This window comes from Spermophilus citellus (assembly GCF_964194105.1).
Source record: "Spermophilus citellus genome assembly, chromosome: 5".
NCBI classification, from domain to species: domain Eukaryota; kingdom Metazoa; phylum Chordata; class Mammalia; order Rodentia; family Sciuridae; genus Spermophilus; species Spermophilus citellus.
In genome coordinates this window covers 5,806,150-5,824,302 of record NC_138186.1, presented here as the reverse complement: position 1 = coordinate 5,824,302, position 18,153 = coordinate 5,806,150, and the positions used below count along the sequence as shown (strand labels likewise).

The window sequence follows — 18,153 nt, the reverse complement described above, 5'->3', positions numbered from 1 at the left end:
CCCTGTCTGTCTCCTGCTCTGTGGCAGCTGGGTTCCTCGGCTCATCTCTCTCCAGTCTCACTGCACCGTGGTTCATCCTTCACTCTGTTGGCAAAGGCCAGACAAGGCTTAAGGAGTCATCTGGTCTTCAGTTCCAAGCCCCCTGGGGTGGCTCCCAGTTGGCCTGGGGGATTGGTTGTAGCCCAGCCTCTGGCCTTTAGCGCTGAGGATCAGAAACCCAGACTCCAGGAGCTGGGAAACCAGAGACTAACCAGAGTGAACAGTGAGAAGCAAGGTGTCCCCTGGCCGAGCGCCTGGCACTCTCCCCTGGCTGCAGCCCCACTCCCGCACAGGGGTTTCTGTTCCCTTTCTTGTGTTGCTGTTTCCTCTTCCCGGACATAGCGGTGCCTCTTTCAGCTCCTGGGTTTCCTACTTAAGATTGCCGTGTTCCTGTTCGCTTTCCCTGTATTTGCCCCATTTTCCTCTCTTTCATCACCATATAAAAAATGCACGTATGTTTATATCTTATCATTGCTCTTCACTGGTGTGGCGCCCCATGAGGACAGGGACCTCTGATGGCTCTGTTACCACAGGACAGTGTACCCAGTGTGGCCCTCCTAAATGCTGATTACTGAAGGATTGGTTGAGCTATAGAACTTGAACGGGAAGGGATTATACTATATTTTCTTCATAGTGTGGATTGCTTTGCCCACTGGACAGTAATCCTTGATGTTTGTAATTCTTTCAAGTATTTGGAAGTCATTCTTTAAGTTTGCTGCCTAAGCATGCTTTCTCCCAACAGTGCCTAGAGGGCCAAGTCACAATGTTTTTGAGTCATCTTTCTTTTTTTTTTTTTGTACATCAATTCCCTTTTGGGCAGACACATTCCTTTATCTGTGTTACCATGTCACCGTCTGTCAGCCCCTATTAGACCAGGATCTATGTGTGTCTTCAAGACAGCTTACCCTGCTTTGAGCCTATGACGTACCTACCTTAGCTGTCTTCTAGAACCCCTGTGCTTCTCCTTTTTGTCTGCACACGTTGCTCCCCATGGTTGGTCATCCAGAGGTCCCTGACACTGTCCCATTCTAGGCCTTTCTGTACTCTGAAGACTTTGTGCACATGGCTGTCCTTCCCGTGACCCTTCAGTGCTCAGTCATGTCTGCTGTCTCTGGATGGCGGTCCTGCTTCACGACTGGGTAACTTGCTCTCCTCCGTTGTGCACCAGAGCCTTCCCTGCTTAGCAGACACGGCCCTTGGACCTCATCATTTACTGTCCTCTTGGGTGCTGGCAGTACTCCAGTTATTTTCACCTTCTTACTTCCAAGTTCAGTGTCTAGTACAAATTTAGTTCTTAGTAAATATTTGTTGAATAAGTGTTTTAAGGCCATTATTTTTTGTTGCTAGATACTAAAATTAAAAAAAATTCTATTTTTTTAAATGTTTAACATTTCAAATTAAAAAAAATGCTTCAGGTAACCATTTAAATAGCATTAGATTAAAATTTTTCACGTATACTCTCAATTTTCCTTGTGGATTTAGTATTTTCTTCAAATGGAACTGTATTCTAAGCTACTTAGAGCTCACTGGGAATTTTGCTGTCCCTCTCATCTTCTCCTAATACTTCATACTAGAATATAGAATTGGCCCTTTATAAGTACATTAGCAGACACACTTGGATAATGAGAGACCTCGTCTTGAATTGGGATTCTAAGCTGCTGACCGCTCCTCCTCCTGTCACAGTAATTGCCACCCTCTCACATGCTCATGCATGGTAGCAGCCTCACGAATACCTGTCCACAGCATCCTTCTGTATCACCACAGCTTGACTTTCTATTTTTCTTTTTTGCTGCCAGTGGAGCTCTGTCCTTTTTATTTATTTTTTAAACACTAGCTTTTATTTATTTATTTAATTTTTTAACCAGTTAGGAAATTTATTTTTTTTATTTTTTTTTATTGTTGGTCGTTCAAAACATTACATAGTTCTTGATATATCATACTTCAGTTTGATTCAAGTGGGTTATGAACTCCCATTTTTACCCCGTATACAGATTGCTGTATCACATCAGTTACACTTCCATTGATTTACATATTGCCATTCTAGTGACTGATGTATTCTGCTGTCTATCCTATTCTCTACTATCCCCCCTCCTCTCCCCTTTTCTCTCTCTACCCCCTCTACTGTAAATCATTTCTTCCACTTGTATTATTCTTCTCTTACCCCTCCTTTTCTCTTATATGTAATTGTGTATAACCCTGAGGATCACCTTCCATTTCCATGGGATTTCCCTTCTCACTCCCTTTCCCTCCCACCTCTCGTCCCTGTTTAATGTTAATCTTCTTCTCGAGCTCTTCGTCCCTACCCTGTCCTTGGTTACTCCCCTTATATCAAAGAAGTCATTTGTTTTTTAAGGATTGGCTAGCTTCACTTAGCATAATCTGCTCTAATGCCATCCATTTCCCTCCAAATTCTATGATTTTGTCATTTTTTAATGCAGAGTAATACTCCATTGTGTATAAATGCCACATTTTTTAATCCATCTATTGAAGGGCATCTAGGTTGGTTCCACAATCTTGCTATCGAAACACTAGCTTTTAAATACTTTAAAATTGTTATAAGCATAGTTAATTTTTCAATAGAAAATTATCCTTAGGGACTGTGTTGTGGCTCAGCAGTAGACTGCTCACCTAGCACATGCAGGACACTGGGTTTGATCCTCAACATCACATAAAAATAAAATAAAGGTTAAAAAAAAATTATTCTTATTACCACAATCCTAACACTCTTCAATAGTGAGATAGCTATTTCATACAAAGTTTTCATTTAAGAAGAGCGTCCCATTTGCACCCCACTTTTATTATATGCATTGGTGAATTGTGAAGCTACCTTTAGACTGCATAGAGCTGTGATGCTCCACTGTATTTCTAAGATAAAACTATAGAAGGAATATTAGTTGCTTTCTTCAAGGCAGAAGTTGAACATGTGGATAGGCTGGAGGGACTGCTTATTTGATCATAGTATGTATAATAGGTTTGCTAGTCCTGTTTTCAAATTATTCCTATTATAAAGAAAGATACAGAAAACAGTTATATGGGCCCTTGTAATTTTAAAATAACATCTTTTTTGCTTCATATTCTTCCTTAACTTTTTGTTCATTGGTCTGTTTCTATTTGTTTGCTATGTTGACTGTATATATTGCTTCCTATAATTAATCCTCACAACACCTTGAGATTTTTTAAAATATGTAGATGAGGAAGCTAAGGTACAGAGGTTAAATGGCTTCACAACTGCGCAGCAAGGAAGTGACAAATATGGACTTACCTACCGATGTCCACAGAAGGGATTGAGAGTTCCCAGGAACCTGGAGTCCTGTTAGTACAGTCAGCAGAGAGGGCTCTTGTGGGAACAGAATAATCTTTGCATTTTAATGACCTCTCAAATGGTTCCTAAAAGTTCGGTGGAGCTTTGGTAATTGCTAATAGAGCTGTATTCTATGTTGATGGCTGCTGTAAGAAATTAGCACAAACTTGGTGGCTTAATGCCAATTTATTATTGCATGTTCTTTGAGGACAGAAGTCCAGCATAGTTCTTGCTGAAATCAGGTTGGCAGGACTGGATTGGGAGGCTCTGGGGAGAACAGGTTTCTTTTCTTTCCAGCACCGACAGGCTGCCCCCATTGCTCTGGGCTCTATGCTTTGCTCTTAGGGCCACAGCACTCTCCTCCCTTGGTGGCTGTTCCATGTTCCCTCTACCTCTTATACTTTCAGTGGCTTCCTTGGACCACTGGAATCATCCCGGATCATCGGTTTTAATGTCATCCCATTGGCAACTTAATCCCACGTGCATCTGAAATTCCCCTTTGCTACTCAAGCTTCTAGAAGTTAGAAGGTGGACATCTTTGGAGGCCCATTGTCCTGCTTATTGCTCGAGGTTTGAAGAGAAAATATAGGAAGAGAGAAACAATAAAGGCATGGAAGTAGAATATGTGAGTTTTCTCACTTATTATATGAGAAGTATGATTGTTTCCTCTTATCTGGAGTTCCCAGCATACAGAGGAAAATTGAGAAACGTATTTTTTATGTAGATAATCTAGTTGCCCCAGCGTGAAGCCATAGAGGATGGGGGAGCCACTGTAGCTGGGGCAGGTGTCAGCCATGATCAGACAGGCATCAGGAGAATCATCCAGCAGTCGTAAGGTGGGTGCTGTAGGGGGAGAGGGGGGCAGGAAGAGCGCTTAGCAGCCATCGTGGTCACCCAGCAGGGAAGGAAGGAGGGCAGAGGGTAGTTTGGGGGTGGGAAGCACATAGACTGTACTCTGGTGGAGTTTACAATAGTGGGTTTGGAATTCCAGAGAAAGGTTGGTGGTAGGAGTGCAAAGCCAGAAAGAGGCTTCTGTGGGAGCCCAGGGAGCACCCAGGGTGGCTCGTGAGTGTCTGGGTGGGAGCCGGAGGCAGGAGTCCTGCGAGTCCCCCAGCAGTCAGAGTTGACGGCCTTGCAGTGTCTCAGGGCACCCCATGCCTCAGGACATGAAGGGTGTTGTAGACTGACAAAGTGAGAACCAGGTGAGAAATCCAAGTATAGAGGAATTCCACCATGGAATAACAGAGGTGGTCTTCAGAGAATAGAAAGACTCCCTCCCTCCCTCCCTCCCTCCGTCTGGGCTTTCTGGGGAGCGGGTGGGCAAGGCTCAGGAGTCCCTGCAGGAGGAGGAGCAGCTGGGCCAGGCTCAGGGGTGCCCTGCAGGAGGAACAGTTCACATGGGATCCAGGGCCTAGGAGGAAGAGTCGACCCTGGTGGGAAGGGCTGCTTTCCTGCTCCCCAGAGATGGGAATTCAGAATGAGAGGAAGCACAGCAAGTTGTCAGTTTGTTTTTACTAAAGGGGCGTCAGCAGATCAGTGCTTTCATGATTCCAGGCCAAGTGAAGGGGAGCATTTCAGTTTAGTGTCAGGTAGTGTTTCTTTGATGACACTGATAAGACAGGACTGCTTCCCCATCACTGTCCCTATCTGGATTTGTCAGCTTTCTCCCCCCCTCACTTCCTTCCTGCCTTACCTGCTTCTATCCTTCTTGATTTGGTGGTGAGGGTCAGCTGTCTTTCTATCCTATGTATTTTCTATGAACCGGAAGCTATATCTAAACATGTTGGATTCTAATTAAATGCCTGGTAGAAATAATCGAGTTTCTGCAGTGGAAATAGGAGACTTGAAGATTCATGCAGGTGTGTTTCATTCTTATTAGCAGGGTGAGGTCATCGTTCTGATGTGCAATGGGGTAGGGTATGTGTGGATATTTGTGTAGACTTTAAAAAACAAAATATCAACCAAGTGCTGTGGTCCACATAATCAGGAATCAACTTTGCCTCGTGGAAGAAGTGAGATGAGGTTGAGAATCTCAATGTTTGTCAGATGCCCCACTTGTGTGCTTTCTTTATTTTTTCTAGCAGTGGGAATGGAGTGTGAGACAAGGGTAAGGGGTGGTGCAGGGGACAAAAATAAAAAGGTGGACATTGGGAAATCTGTGTTTTGCTTTCTCTATCATTGTTAAAGTCATCTTTTTTTTTGATAATCCCTTGGCAGTTTTCATCTTCCAAAGTCAAGCGTTGGGTGCTGCTGAGTAGTTGTTAAGTTCTGCCATTTTTTAGATACCCTTACCAGATTATCCTTAGTTGGGAGATTTGGAATCCTCCCCTGGGTTGAGCACACCTTAGAAAGTCCTGCCCACCTTGTGATAGTTATGCTTTCTCTATTCAAATTCATCTTGTCTGTCTGCTTGTTTGCCCTTAGTGAGACAATGGGACATGGGGAATAATGGTGTATGGGGACTTTTCAGAGGAATTCAATTTTCCCAAACTACATACTTCAGTATCATTTTAAGAGAATCTGTGCTCTCCCCTCATGACTCTTAGCTGTGGAAACATTCTAACTCAAATGTTTACACGTTCATTTTGAAATGTGTAGAATTTAGGCATCTCTGTTCTAGTCCTGGATATACAGGCTCTCTCTAAATGTTTGAATAGGGTGAAAGAACAGAATGCAGGTTTATTCCATGTAAATGAAATTGTTTAAATATTATTGTCAATAACACTTTGTTAACTTTCTGGTTCTAATGATTAAAATACAAAAGAGTTACTAACAGATGTGTTTTATAGTACCTTTGAAAAGATAACTACAACATTACCAGCTACCATGTTAGGCACTGCGGCACCCACAGAGATGAGCACTTCCCAGGCCGACAGGTAACTAACAGGGACCCAATGTTGAAACTTGGCACTGTAAACACAGGGCAGCCTGCAGCTGCCCGACCACCTGATCCCATTCTGCATTTGGGAACGTGCTTTTAGGTCCCCACACGTCTGTCTTTGCCAGGGCCGGGGAACCAGCAGCACCACCTAGAGCTCTGGATTGAAGAGCTGCTAGACACTCGATGTCCTGTTGCTGCGCCTCCCTGTGATGCAGTGGCAGCCGCAGAGTAAAACAGGCTGCTTCTCCTGAGCCTTGGTCCACTGCTGTCAGCACCCTTGTGGAAAGCAGGAACCCCAAGTACTGTCTTTTTATGGTAATCCCAAATTACAATCTTCTGAAGTTCACATTCTGTGGAAGAACTACTTTCGAGGTATTTAAATACAAATGTTCTTTAAAAAGTGGAGGTGGCGAGGGATTCTATGGTAGTTTGAGTATATGTGATGCTGCGCTTGAAGTTGTCCTGGGGTGACACTTCCCCTTTTGTTTGGGACCGCTTACTTGGAGAGGACTGTGTGTCCTAGTACATTGGACACTCATTGGTCAACGCCTGCCTTCCATCTTAATGTGGAGTCCGGAGCAAAGAGCTCCCCATGTTTCTGTTCACTGCAGATGGTTCTTGTCACATGAACCACGGGTCTGTCCTAAGTCTGCTTACGTGCGGGCAGGACATTCAGCCTCAGTACTGTCCTAGGGACAACTGTTTGTGACACCTTTGTCCAAGGTAACTGCTCAAGAGAAAACATTTTCTAAAAACCATTTAGACTTTGTCACTCAGAGACTTTTATCTATCAGGCACCGATGGCTGCAAATCGGCCTGAGCCAAGTTTTGTCACATCAGATTCCTCGAGTTGTGGAGTGGCTGTGAGGCTCTCCTGAGCCAGATGAGTCATGGACTATGTCACTGTGGACCACCTGGCCTCAGCAGCCAGAATCCTCTGCCCAGTGAGGTGAGAGTGGCTCACACCCTGACTGGTTGAGGCCAGTGCTGCCCCAAGTGTGTACCGTGGACCAGTGTCATGTCACTAATGGTGGATTGCTGGTTTGTGACACGGACAGAAACTGAGAGCAGGAATCTTAGAACTCTTTGGCAGTTGAACACTGCTACAGCGTCTCGTCATTCATTCTTACTGTATTTTACGCAAATACTAGTTTACAAAAGGTTGGAAGTAACAGCCCTGGTCTGTCAGTGCAGATGGTTTGAGAAACAGTCTAGGCTTGTGGGTTGTGAGATTTTTTATCCTATTCTGGAAAATGTTTAGGCAATCCACTTAGAGACCAGGTGATTTCACTACTAAGAACCTGTCTCACCTTTTGTGCCATTCGGTAACTACTATGGTTACTAGTTAACCACTACTTTCCAAAATGAAAATTTATTTATCATTTAATAGGCTAATTAGCAAAGCCTGTGGTACTGACCAACAGTAAAGATGGAGAAGCCATATAGAGTTGGAAAGAGCGTGACTGTTCTTAGAGTGGTAGCCTAAACCAATTTTTGGTCTTCATCTTCTGTACATTAAATTTTTTTCAAAAGTACATTAGTTGGTCTAACATGGCACTTGTGAAACGTGAAATGTAGAAGTTATAACTGTGATTTTGGCACCTCCCTAAGAGGAGTCCAGAGTTGCTCTGGCTCGTGTTCCTCTCTAGGTTATGCAGGGCAGGAACTGTGTCTTGGGAATGATTCTGGAGTGTGACACCACCCTGTTCTGGACAATTCAGACGGTACAGAAGAAGAGCTCTGTGTGTGGGGTTGGTAGTCGAACACTCGTTAGCAACCTCTTAGGGCCATCTCTTTCTGCACATGGACGGGTCCTGCTTACTGTCTGTAGCCTCACATAGACTAGTAAGTTTTTCCTTAGAATTTCGATGCTGCTGTTTCTTCTGGACTCTGCCGACATTCTCCAGGATCTGATCTGGTTTCACCTCTTCTCATCCTTTCTGAGGGAACTAGTATGTAGGTTTAGGACTCCTCCTGTTTACCACCCTCAGTTCCGTCTCCTGCTTCACCTCTTCTGTTGTGAGTGGTGCTTGACAAAGGACACTGCAGAAAACCCCGTCTTGGTCTTTCCTGTAGCTTCTAGTCTACTGTCTCACAGTGTTTACTCCATAAATATTTGTTAAGCATTTCAGTGACAGCAGGGTTACTCCAAAGCAGGAAAACTTTTCTGGCTGAGTTGGGATATAATTCTAATTACTTTTCTTGCTATGGATAATTGTTTCCTTGAGGAAAAAAAGAATGTTAATTTGGACTATGAATGGAGTGAAACTTAATTAAATCTGTGAAACTGTACTACTTATGGCCATTTTGAACTTGTGGCAGTTTTTTACCCTTTTATCCAAAAGTTACTTGTCCTGAAATTTGTGGCTCTCTTGATGTCTTCCAGGGAGTCCCCAAATGTATTTTCCCTAGATAGCGTATAGATGGCAGTTGAAGGTACTGTTTCTTTGTGTGGTGCTTTATAAAGCTGTGTTGGGGAAGCTCATTCATAGGACAGTGGATGGCACTGTTGGCTCAATCTGTGAAGTCATCCTGAGTGTCACAACTCCCCAGTCCAGCCTTGGGAATGCCTTCGAAGCTAGTGGCTCAGTTAACAAGGTTGAGACAGAATCAGGATTGGGATTTAATGTTAATCTTTGTAAATTCTCCTTTATGGAATCATTATTTTTTTATACTTTGAAATGCACCTATAAGTTTCTTACTAGCACTGAGTCAGAGAATCATTTATATTCTGTCATATTAGAGGGGTCTATTGGCCTCACTAGATACTTGTTGCTTTTAACTTCTTTGACAAATCTATGTAGTTTGAAGACTTCAAATTTGGTTAAAAAAGACAGTCAAATTTAGGCACACCAACATAAAAAAACCTCAGTTTAAAATTGAATAGAATGGTTAACACACCTTCAGTTCACAGTCTACATGGTATGGGCACACGTTAATAGAACAACTCAGAATACTTTCACAGTTTAGCGAGTTTACTGTATTTGTAAATTTAAAAATTAGTTTATTTCACATGTAAAAGTTGTTTGGATTTGCTTTTTGAGAAAATCGGAGGGCTTTGCATTTGGACATTTATTCTATAAAAGTAGTTGAACATTTATTAATTTCTGAGACTATAATATGGGTTCCTTTGGTGTATGCCTTTGAGAGTTCTGGGTAAATAGGAAGTGATACATGCACAAAGCAATTCAATTGTAACATTGTAAACAAAGGAATTCTGGAGTGAACAAAGTTATCTTAGCACCATGATGGATGGTTTGGATGAGTTAGAGGGGTTTCATTGGAAAGTAATGGTTAGGCTGTGTATTAAAATTTGTCTCCTAAGTGGGTTCAGAGGTCAGTTTAAGCAAAGGGGGAAAAAAACCAACCAAACAAGAAACCAAACCCCAAATGACACCCAGTAACAGTGGTGCTGAACTGTGCAGGCCACGTCATGCCCAGGAATGAAGAGAGGGTCGAGGTGGTGCTATTTTGTGAGGGAATAGAGCAGGGGTGGGAAGGCTTAGAAGGTGGGAGGAGGTCTTGTGGATTCCCATCTGGCCATGATCCTTTGATCATTTGCAGGGACACTATATGGGTTTCTGTACCCCTCACTGATTTCAACTTCTTCATCTATAAGTGTTGTGAGAAGAGATCATGTTAAGGTGGTTAGCATAATGTCCATTGTAGTATCTCTTCAGTACATAATTACGTTCATTACTCTGGCCACTGTGTGCAGACAAACCTCAGGCTTCGTGACACTGCAGTTTGCTTAGGATCACAGAGCCAGGAAGCAGCAGAGCTGTGATTCCAACCGCACCAGCTGACCAGGCCGTTTCTATTAAACCACAAGGTCAGTGGCTCATACCTGGTTTTCTGTGCACAGGTTGGTTCTGTGGTAGTTTACCTAAAGGTGAAGTTTGAGACTCATCTAGCAGGTAGCCTATTAAATCTGAGAAGGACGTCATAGACACCAGTTTTTTACAGAGAAGGGAGAACTTGGGCTACTGAACCGAGCTGGGCAAGCTGAGGTGGACTGGGGGAACGTCTGCTGCACGTCCAGCCTGTGCTGTGTCAGACACTCTCGAAATGCAGTTAGCTCATCGGTGGAATGAACTTGAATTGCTTACAATGATGATTTTTTTAAACTATGGAACTCCTAAATCATACAGCTTTACACGGAGAGATAAGTACTCTACCCTCCTGTCTTATTTTTCTTTTTAGGCTCTATTTGAGTTTGGGATGCATGAAAAGAGTTGCACTTGGAAGGGCACAGGAGGTGTGGATGTGTCTAAAGAGGCACCATCTGTCAATTTCAAGAAAACCACTTTTCTAGCTCTGTCATCAGAAGGGGGAAAAAAAATACCCCAATTTATGCAGCCCAACTTTAATTATGTATAATTGGCTACACATGTAATTTTTGGATGGCGGCCTGTCCGTTTTCTCCAGTCAAGAATAATACATATCTCATATTTATCTTCCAAACCATGTTGCTTTTATTTTTCTGCATCTCAGCATGGTAGCCTGGTTGTTTTATTTTTTCTAACCCTGACAAAGCAGAATGTTTTGTTTGGCTTTTTAGAAAGGCAATAGTGCATGCAGTTAAGACCTCATTTGCTTTATCTGATGAAATAGTCTCTGAGGAATATCTGTTTTTCTATAACTCCACTGAAGAAACTTGAAGACAGGGTCATTTTTAAAAATTCTTGGTTTTCGTTTTTAAACAATGTATATAGCTTTGTGAGGCGAGATGTGTGTTTTTGCAGTTCTCCAGGCTGACCTGAAATGAGCACAAACTGAGGTCATGTGGGTTTGTGAATGGCCTCTGTCTTGTCAGGTCCCCGTGAAGTCTAGTTCTGTGGTGCGCTGGGGAGTCGAGCTGTCTGAGTGGCTCCTCTGGTCTGTCCGTCCCTGCCTCCTTTTCCCCAACTCCTATTCCCTGCCCCTCACATCTATGAAAATTTATGAAAGAAAATAGTGTTGTTTTACTGGAGGAATATGATCTTTTCACATGGGTGGGAGGTAGAGTTCTGCGCCTGACCACAGATAAGAGAATGGAAAGCTGCGCCCGTGCTATGGAGCCTGGTGACGAGTCTTGTGTCCTGCGCACAAGTGCCTGTCCTGTTAGCTGCTCACCCCCACTTTGGTAATTGACTGCCACTGAGAATTCACCCACCATTATCGCGTACTGTTTTTTAATTGGGAATTCAGGCAGCACATGGTCCTTGAGACATTTATTTTTGCACATTCTGCCAAAATAAGCAGCTCTAATTTCACTTCTAGGCAAGGAGATTGTTGAAGCCCTTTTATGCCTACTGCAACTTTTTCTCATTGTTTCTATTTTGAGTTTGATTTTTTTCCCACCCATTTTCTTACCTTAATTTTTCATTGTCTGCAAAGGAATGCATCGAGGTGTCAGTGGCCCTCTTGATGTGGCACCTTGAATGCATCTTGGGATTAGAGATGTTCCTCTGTCACATACCCATGGGTGGGCAATGAGGCTGGTTTTGCTGCTGGTGAAAGTGGGTTGGTTTTCCGGGTGCTCGGCGGGCTACCTGATGGTTGGCTGAGGAGAGTCGTCTGTGTGAATGAGTTGGCATGAACTTATGTATTTTGCTTTTTTAGTTATTTTTTTAAATGATTAGCTTTCTTGAGTTGGAGTGGTTGCTCAGTGGTGGAGTCTTACCTAGCACGTGTGAGGCACTGGATTCCATCCTCAGCACCACATAAAAATGTATGAAAATTATTAACTTTCTTAATTTTATGGGAGCCTTGTGTCCAGATACTCTAACTATTTGGAAGGTAGTGGACATATTGAACACACTGTTAACTTTCAATTCTTAATGTAGATTTTCAAGGGTGAGTGATGGAAGATCAAGAATAACGTAGATGCTTTGGGGCTTGTCTTTAATTTTTCATTGGACCACCTTGTTTTCCTACACCCTAATCCAGTACCCAGCGGTGCCTAGGGCTCCCTCCTAGGCATGTTCTTGAGGTGCTTCACGAGAGCTTATTTGAGCAGCAGCAGCAGTGTGGCGCCCAGTTCGTTCGTTCGTTCCTTTCTCCCTCCCTCCCTCCCTCCCTCCCTCCCTCCCTCCCTCCCTCCCTCCCTCCCAGTGCTGCTTGGCTTGTGTCTGACAGGCTGCTGAAGCTGGAAGCCTCCAGATCCTGGACAGCTTGGATGGACTGGTGGTCTCAGGCGTGTGTTTTCTGTTGTTTTTTAGTCTTTTCCTTGTCTTTAAATCAGTGCTTTGTTTCCTTCCCATCTTCCCACCTTCTGTACCTCCAGTCTTTTCCTTTTAAATCCACTCTTTGGACCTTGCTGTCGTGTGGTAGATGAGGAGGAAGTAGGTGAATTTGAGCATTTCTGCTGTTACTACATGGACTCTGGATTCTTCCTTTGTGATGTTTCCTTGGCAAGTACTTGGATGGGCAGAGGGGAATTCGATAGCCCACGTTGTCAGCAGAAGTTTGGTTCAAGCCATTTATTAAGGGGCTGGGCTGCTTAAGATCTTTTGCCAACCAATGAGAATAGTCTGAAGCTTTTTTTTGATAAGGGATGGAAAAAAAGCCCTTTTAATTAGGGATAGCTTTTACAAAATATTCAATAAGTTCCTTTATTTGTAGCCCCCTGGCCATATCCCAACTGCCCACACACCTTCTTAATACAGGTCTATTTTTAGATAATTAAAACCCCTTTGGCATAGTCGCACATTCGTAGACTGAGCTGGAAAGGATTTTAGAGATCAAAAATCTTTCTTTCATAGGCCCTCTGGGCTTCGGGGTCATCACCTATCATCCCCTGGTTTGGTGGCCTGCATATTGCTATCTCCTTTGGGAGAAGGAGTTGCTCGCACAGGTGATACACCTTTACCTTTAGGGGTTTGGGGGCTGATGGATGTGTTAGAAGCTTTCATGGTGTTCAAGACATGGTTAGAAGATGTTAGCTAGCATTGAGTGTGCACATAAGTCAGAATACTAGAGAATGGCATGGCTGTGCCCGTAGTGTTCAGTCATGTCTGAAGTGTGACCTGGATCCCCTGGATAAAGGACTGTCCTTTTGCTGTTGTCTGTCTTCACAAGAATCCCAGTCTTCCTGCCACTTTGGTGTCTTCCTGAGAAAATTGGTTAGTGCTTGCCCTCTCCGTCTGTTTCTGGACCCACCATTCTTTATTCCTATAATTTCTTGTCTTTTCATCTCTATCCCTTAATAGTGACTAGTGCCTGGAAGCTCTCAGTAAAGAGTTCTCATAGCTCAGGTTCCAAATGTCAGTGGTGTGGTTTGTTCTGAAGTCTCCTGCTGTTTCCAGGGTGTTGACCATGTCAACACACAGCCTCTCCCCGTTTGTGTTGAGAGAACTCAGCTTAAACTTATACCTAAGCCACTCTTTGTAGTGAAATAGCTGCTCTCCCAAGCTTCTAGAATGATACCATCCTTGGAAGAATTGGAAAACAGCCACTCAAGTTCCCTTCTGTTGGCATAGTTGGCTTGGAGCACTGGAGGTGGGCTGATGGGGCACCTCTCCAGATACTCTCAAGTCTTACTTTTCTGAGAAACACCATAATTGATTGGTTTCATGTTAACATTAATTCTTTTTTGGTACATAAACTTAGTTTTCTCTGTGACTTGTTGCCAAGTTGGTGTTTTGCTAAATAGCTTACAAGTAAATTTGGTTTATTCTTTGAAAATAAACAGAAGCAGTAAGTATGCTGCTTTTCTTGTTTAAGGAGTACACTACCTGAATGTCGAGCTGGTCTTTGCCTGGGTGGGCTGCATATGGGACATGTTGGATGGATGGGAATGCAAGCTCCAAGGGAAAAGGAAAGAGACTGGGGTGAGAGTGGTTGACGGTGAGTTGGCCTTAGAGCCAGCCTGTATTTATTTAGGGATGGCATTTGAGAGTAGTAACTGTCTGAGTTCTTATTCCTGAAGAAGTCTGTACTAGTTATGTCAGTTTTGTGAGAAGGAAGAGATAAAAATGATACCTCTTCAGTGATGTCTACATAGCAAATCCCAGGGAGTTCACAATAAAGCTCTTAGCACACTATTTGTATATACTAGCAATGCATAAGTGGAAGCTGAAATTAAAAACATTTTGATTCTACACAGCTCTAAGAAGTGAAACATTTAGTTATAAATCTAACAAACTGTATAGGATCTGTATGTGGATACCCTTCCAACCTGAGAAAGCGAGGGGACCTAGGCAAATAGTCCGTACGGTGTGCGTGAATTGGCAGTGTCAGTGCCATGAAGATGTCGCATCTCCTCCAGTTCCTGTGTGGAGTTAAAGTAGTTTCCGTGTAGAGTCTAACAGGGTTTTTCTTGAAGAAATGGACCAGCTGATTCTAAATTGTACATGGACATTATAGAAAATAGTTACCTAATACAGTTTTGAGAAAGAGTAATAAAGATGGAGGAATCACACTTTCCTATTTTGTGGTTGAGAGGACTTAACAGTTCGGGATGACATGGTAATGCTCAGGGGATGGGTACAAAAGTCACAGAAGCAGGTGGTGAGACCAGAAGCAGACATGGTCAGTGCCAGAGTCCTTTCAAGGGAGAAAGCAGTGTTTTGCTAAATCACACAACAGTTGGGGATACACACACACACACACACACACACACACACACACACAAAAACACATTTATAAAGCTTTATCAATTTCCTACGTATGTGGAAAGAGATCCAAGATCAAATATAAAACACCACAGAGATTTAATACTATAATATGAAATGGAAAAGAATAAAACAGTATTTCTGCAACTTGTGGTTAAGGCAAAGAGTTCGTGCACAGGACACCCGAAGCACAGGCTAGAGGGGGACAGAAGATGGCCTTCTTACAGTCAACCCTGGCTCTGGGAGCCACGTTGTTAGGAGGACAGAAGGCACACGGCCTGGTGCAAGATCTTATTTGCAAATCTCATATGCAGCCTAGGATTTGTATCCCAAATTCACAAAATAGTAGAATGAAAACTCAATTAAAAAAATGGAAGACTTGAACAGACGAGTCTACAAAGAGCATGTATAAAAAACAGCATATGGAAAGCCTTTTTGTTCACATCATTACCACGGGGGATTCTAAAGCCACCTGTTAGATTTGCGAACAGAAGACATACTGAGGCTCAGGTGCTGGTGAAGGGGTTGAGCCTCTGGAATTCTGGATCTCTGTTGCTGAGGAGGCCAAATGTACAGCCATTTTGAAATGGTTTCGCAGTTTCTTTAAAAAGGTAGGCATATACTATGACCAACATTTCACTTTTGGATATGAGAAAGGAAAACTTAATCTCTCACACAAATTTTAAAAAAAATATGTAAAGCCGCTCCCCTTTCTAATTGCTCCAAGGCAAAGTAAACTCCACGTCCTTCAAGGGGTGAGTGGATAAATGAACTGGTTCATCCATTCAGTACAATACTGTTGAGCAACAAAAAGGAAGGAATGATCAAGGCCCTCAACATCTTGGATCAATCTTGCAAGCCTTGTGATTGATTGATTGATACCAGGGGTTAAACCCAGCGGTGTTTAACAACTGAGCCACATCCTCGGCCCGTTTTTAAATTTTAATTTTGACACAAGGTCTTGCTAAGTTTAGGGCGTTGGCAAATTGCCAAGGTTGGCCTCTAATATGAGATCCTCCTGCCTTGGCCTCCTGTATCACTGGGATTATAGGTGTGCACCACAAAGCCAGTCCCATGATTTATTTACATGATCTTCCCTTAAAGATAAATCCTAATGATGGAGATCAGTCGTTTCCTTTGGTAAGAAGTGTGCATGTGTGGGGCAAGGACAGAGTTCCTATGAAGGAATGGCGTGAAGGATTGGGGTAACAAAACTCTTCTGAGCCCTTATTTTGGTGGTAGTTATATAATTCTATACATGTAGAACAGTATGCTATCCAGCAATCAATCTTACTATGATAGTTTTAAAAAAAATAGATTTAAAAATCGATTCTTTCAAGTGTGTGTGTGTGTGTGTGTGTGTGTAAACACCTTTACAAATGATTAGGTGGAGAACCAAGGTAGATTGAAATTTATGCAAAAGTCTGTTCCTTATTTAAATAGGAAGCAAAGTTACCTGGACTGAGACTGGGTCTGGGTATCTGAGGTGAAATGAGCTTTGGAACAAAGTTGAGGGCAAATGAAGGATGACTAGATTTATCCTCAGTAGCGAACAGAATATTGTCACCTCTAGTAATACAAGAATAATAATAAGAAGACAGTGAAATGACAGGACTGTGCCATGATTTATTAAATAAAACTTTTTAATTACATTGTGTCATTTCCCATTAACAAAAGTACTTCCATTTTGGGAACTGTTGCCAATCTCCATTTGTTCCTCAAAAGACAACTTTAAACTGTTCTCTTGCTGCCAGAGGTAGGAGCTGGCAGGGGTAGAATTGGGTTGGAACAAGCGTGTCACGGTTGCACACGGCAGGGTCTGGCCTGTAGGCAGGCTGACTTGTGCGTGACTCGCACATTTGAGTCCCCTAGCCTGGCGGCTTCCTTGCTCTGCACAGCAAAAGGTCACAAAAGGCCTGTGATGTGTGCAGTAGGAGGGGCAGATGTCCGCAAGTCTTCGGCCATTTTTATTCTCAGAACGATTTGTTTAAATTTAACCTTTTCCACCTGAAAAGATACTGTACAGCCCTTCTTCAGGTTTTGGTATTCACTGGTGATTCATCTTGACTATGTGCTTGGAAGAGTGACCCCTATTACTGTGTGTGTGTGTGTAGCACTTGTCCAATAGGAGTTTTTTCCTGTTTTGATGACATCATTCGTTCCTTTTTGTCTTTTTTTTAGATTTTATTTTTTCAATTTTATTTTTTTTTATTGTTGGTTGTTCAAAACATTACATAGTTCTTCACATATATTTCACACTTTGATTCAACTGGGTTATGAACTCCCATTTTTACCCCGTATACAGATTGCAGAATCACATCAGTTACACTTCCATTGATTTACATATTGCCACCTCTTTTTCCCTAAATGATATCTATCCTCACCCCCCACCATCTATTGTTCTTAGAAAGATGGGTGGAGGGGGAAGCTGCAGCCTGTGCCCAGATCTCCGGGTGCTGCAGGCCACAGGATGCAGCTGCTTTCGCCATCCCTGGCTGCAATGTGTGCGCTCCAGGTTTTGTGTCCAGTCCCCTAAGGCAGTCACTGGCACATAGTAGGCACTCAGGGGTAGCCCAGCTGTTAGGAATCTCCGAATTTCTGACATTTAACTGACTCTGTTCACAGATACCATTCATGATTCAGTTAGTGCTTGTCAATGCTTGTTACAGGTGTAAAAAAACGGGAAGGGTAGAAAGTCCCAGTGCAGCCCCACTGTGTGTCAGTAGGGCATTACTAATGCCATCCTTATAACATGCTGCTTTTTGTGAATATCTGCATCAAGGTATACATTGCTTTTACTGATTTTTCCCTAGTTTTAATTTCTGATGACTGCTGTGGCCCCTGTAATCAACATTTCACTTTTGGGTATTAGAAAGGACAACTTAAACTCACACACAAGTTAAAAAAAAAAAAAAAGTGTAAAACAACTCTCTAATTGCCCAAAGGCAAAGTAAACCCCCCTCCCACCACCACAAAAGGTTGGGGGAGACAATACACATAGCACTTTAAATGTTTCTGTGTATTCTCCTGGGAGTCACAGAATCTTTGAAACCCATATGGATACCCTTAGGTATTCAGGAACCCATATTAAAAACCTCTGGCCTTGGAGGTGATGCTTACTGACTTCCTTCCTCCTCTCCCATTCCCTAATCCCCTTGGCTGGAGGTCTAAGCCCAGGGATTACATGCTCTCGCTCTGCCGGGTCTGTTCCCTGGGTGGGCTGCCTATAGAGGGTTGTTAGTTTCCTGTTAATTTTCACCATAAGGCATAGTAACTCCTAAAGCTGCAGAAGAGAGTCGCAGCAGGTGCCCTTCGCAGCCCTGTCCCTTTGTTTC

The 18,153-nt window shown here is 43.0% G+C and overlaps 1 protein-coding gene across 5 annotated transcripts in view; it reads left to right on the top strand.

Annotated features, from left to right (window-relative positions):
• Positions 1-18,153, top strand: part of E2F3 (E2F transcription factor 3) — a 693,003-nt gene that overhangs the window by 319,354 nt on the left and 355,496 nt on the right. The window lies entirely within an intron of this gene.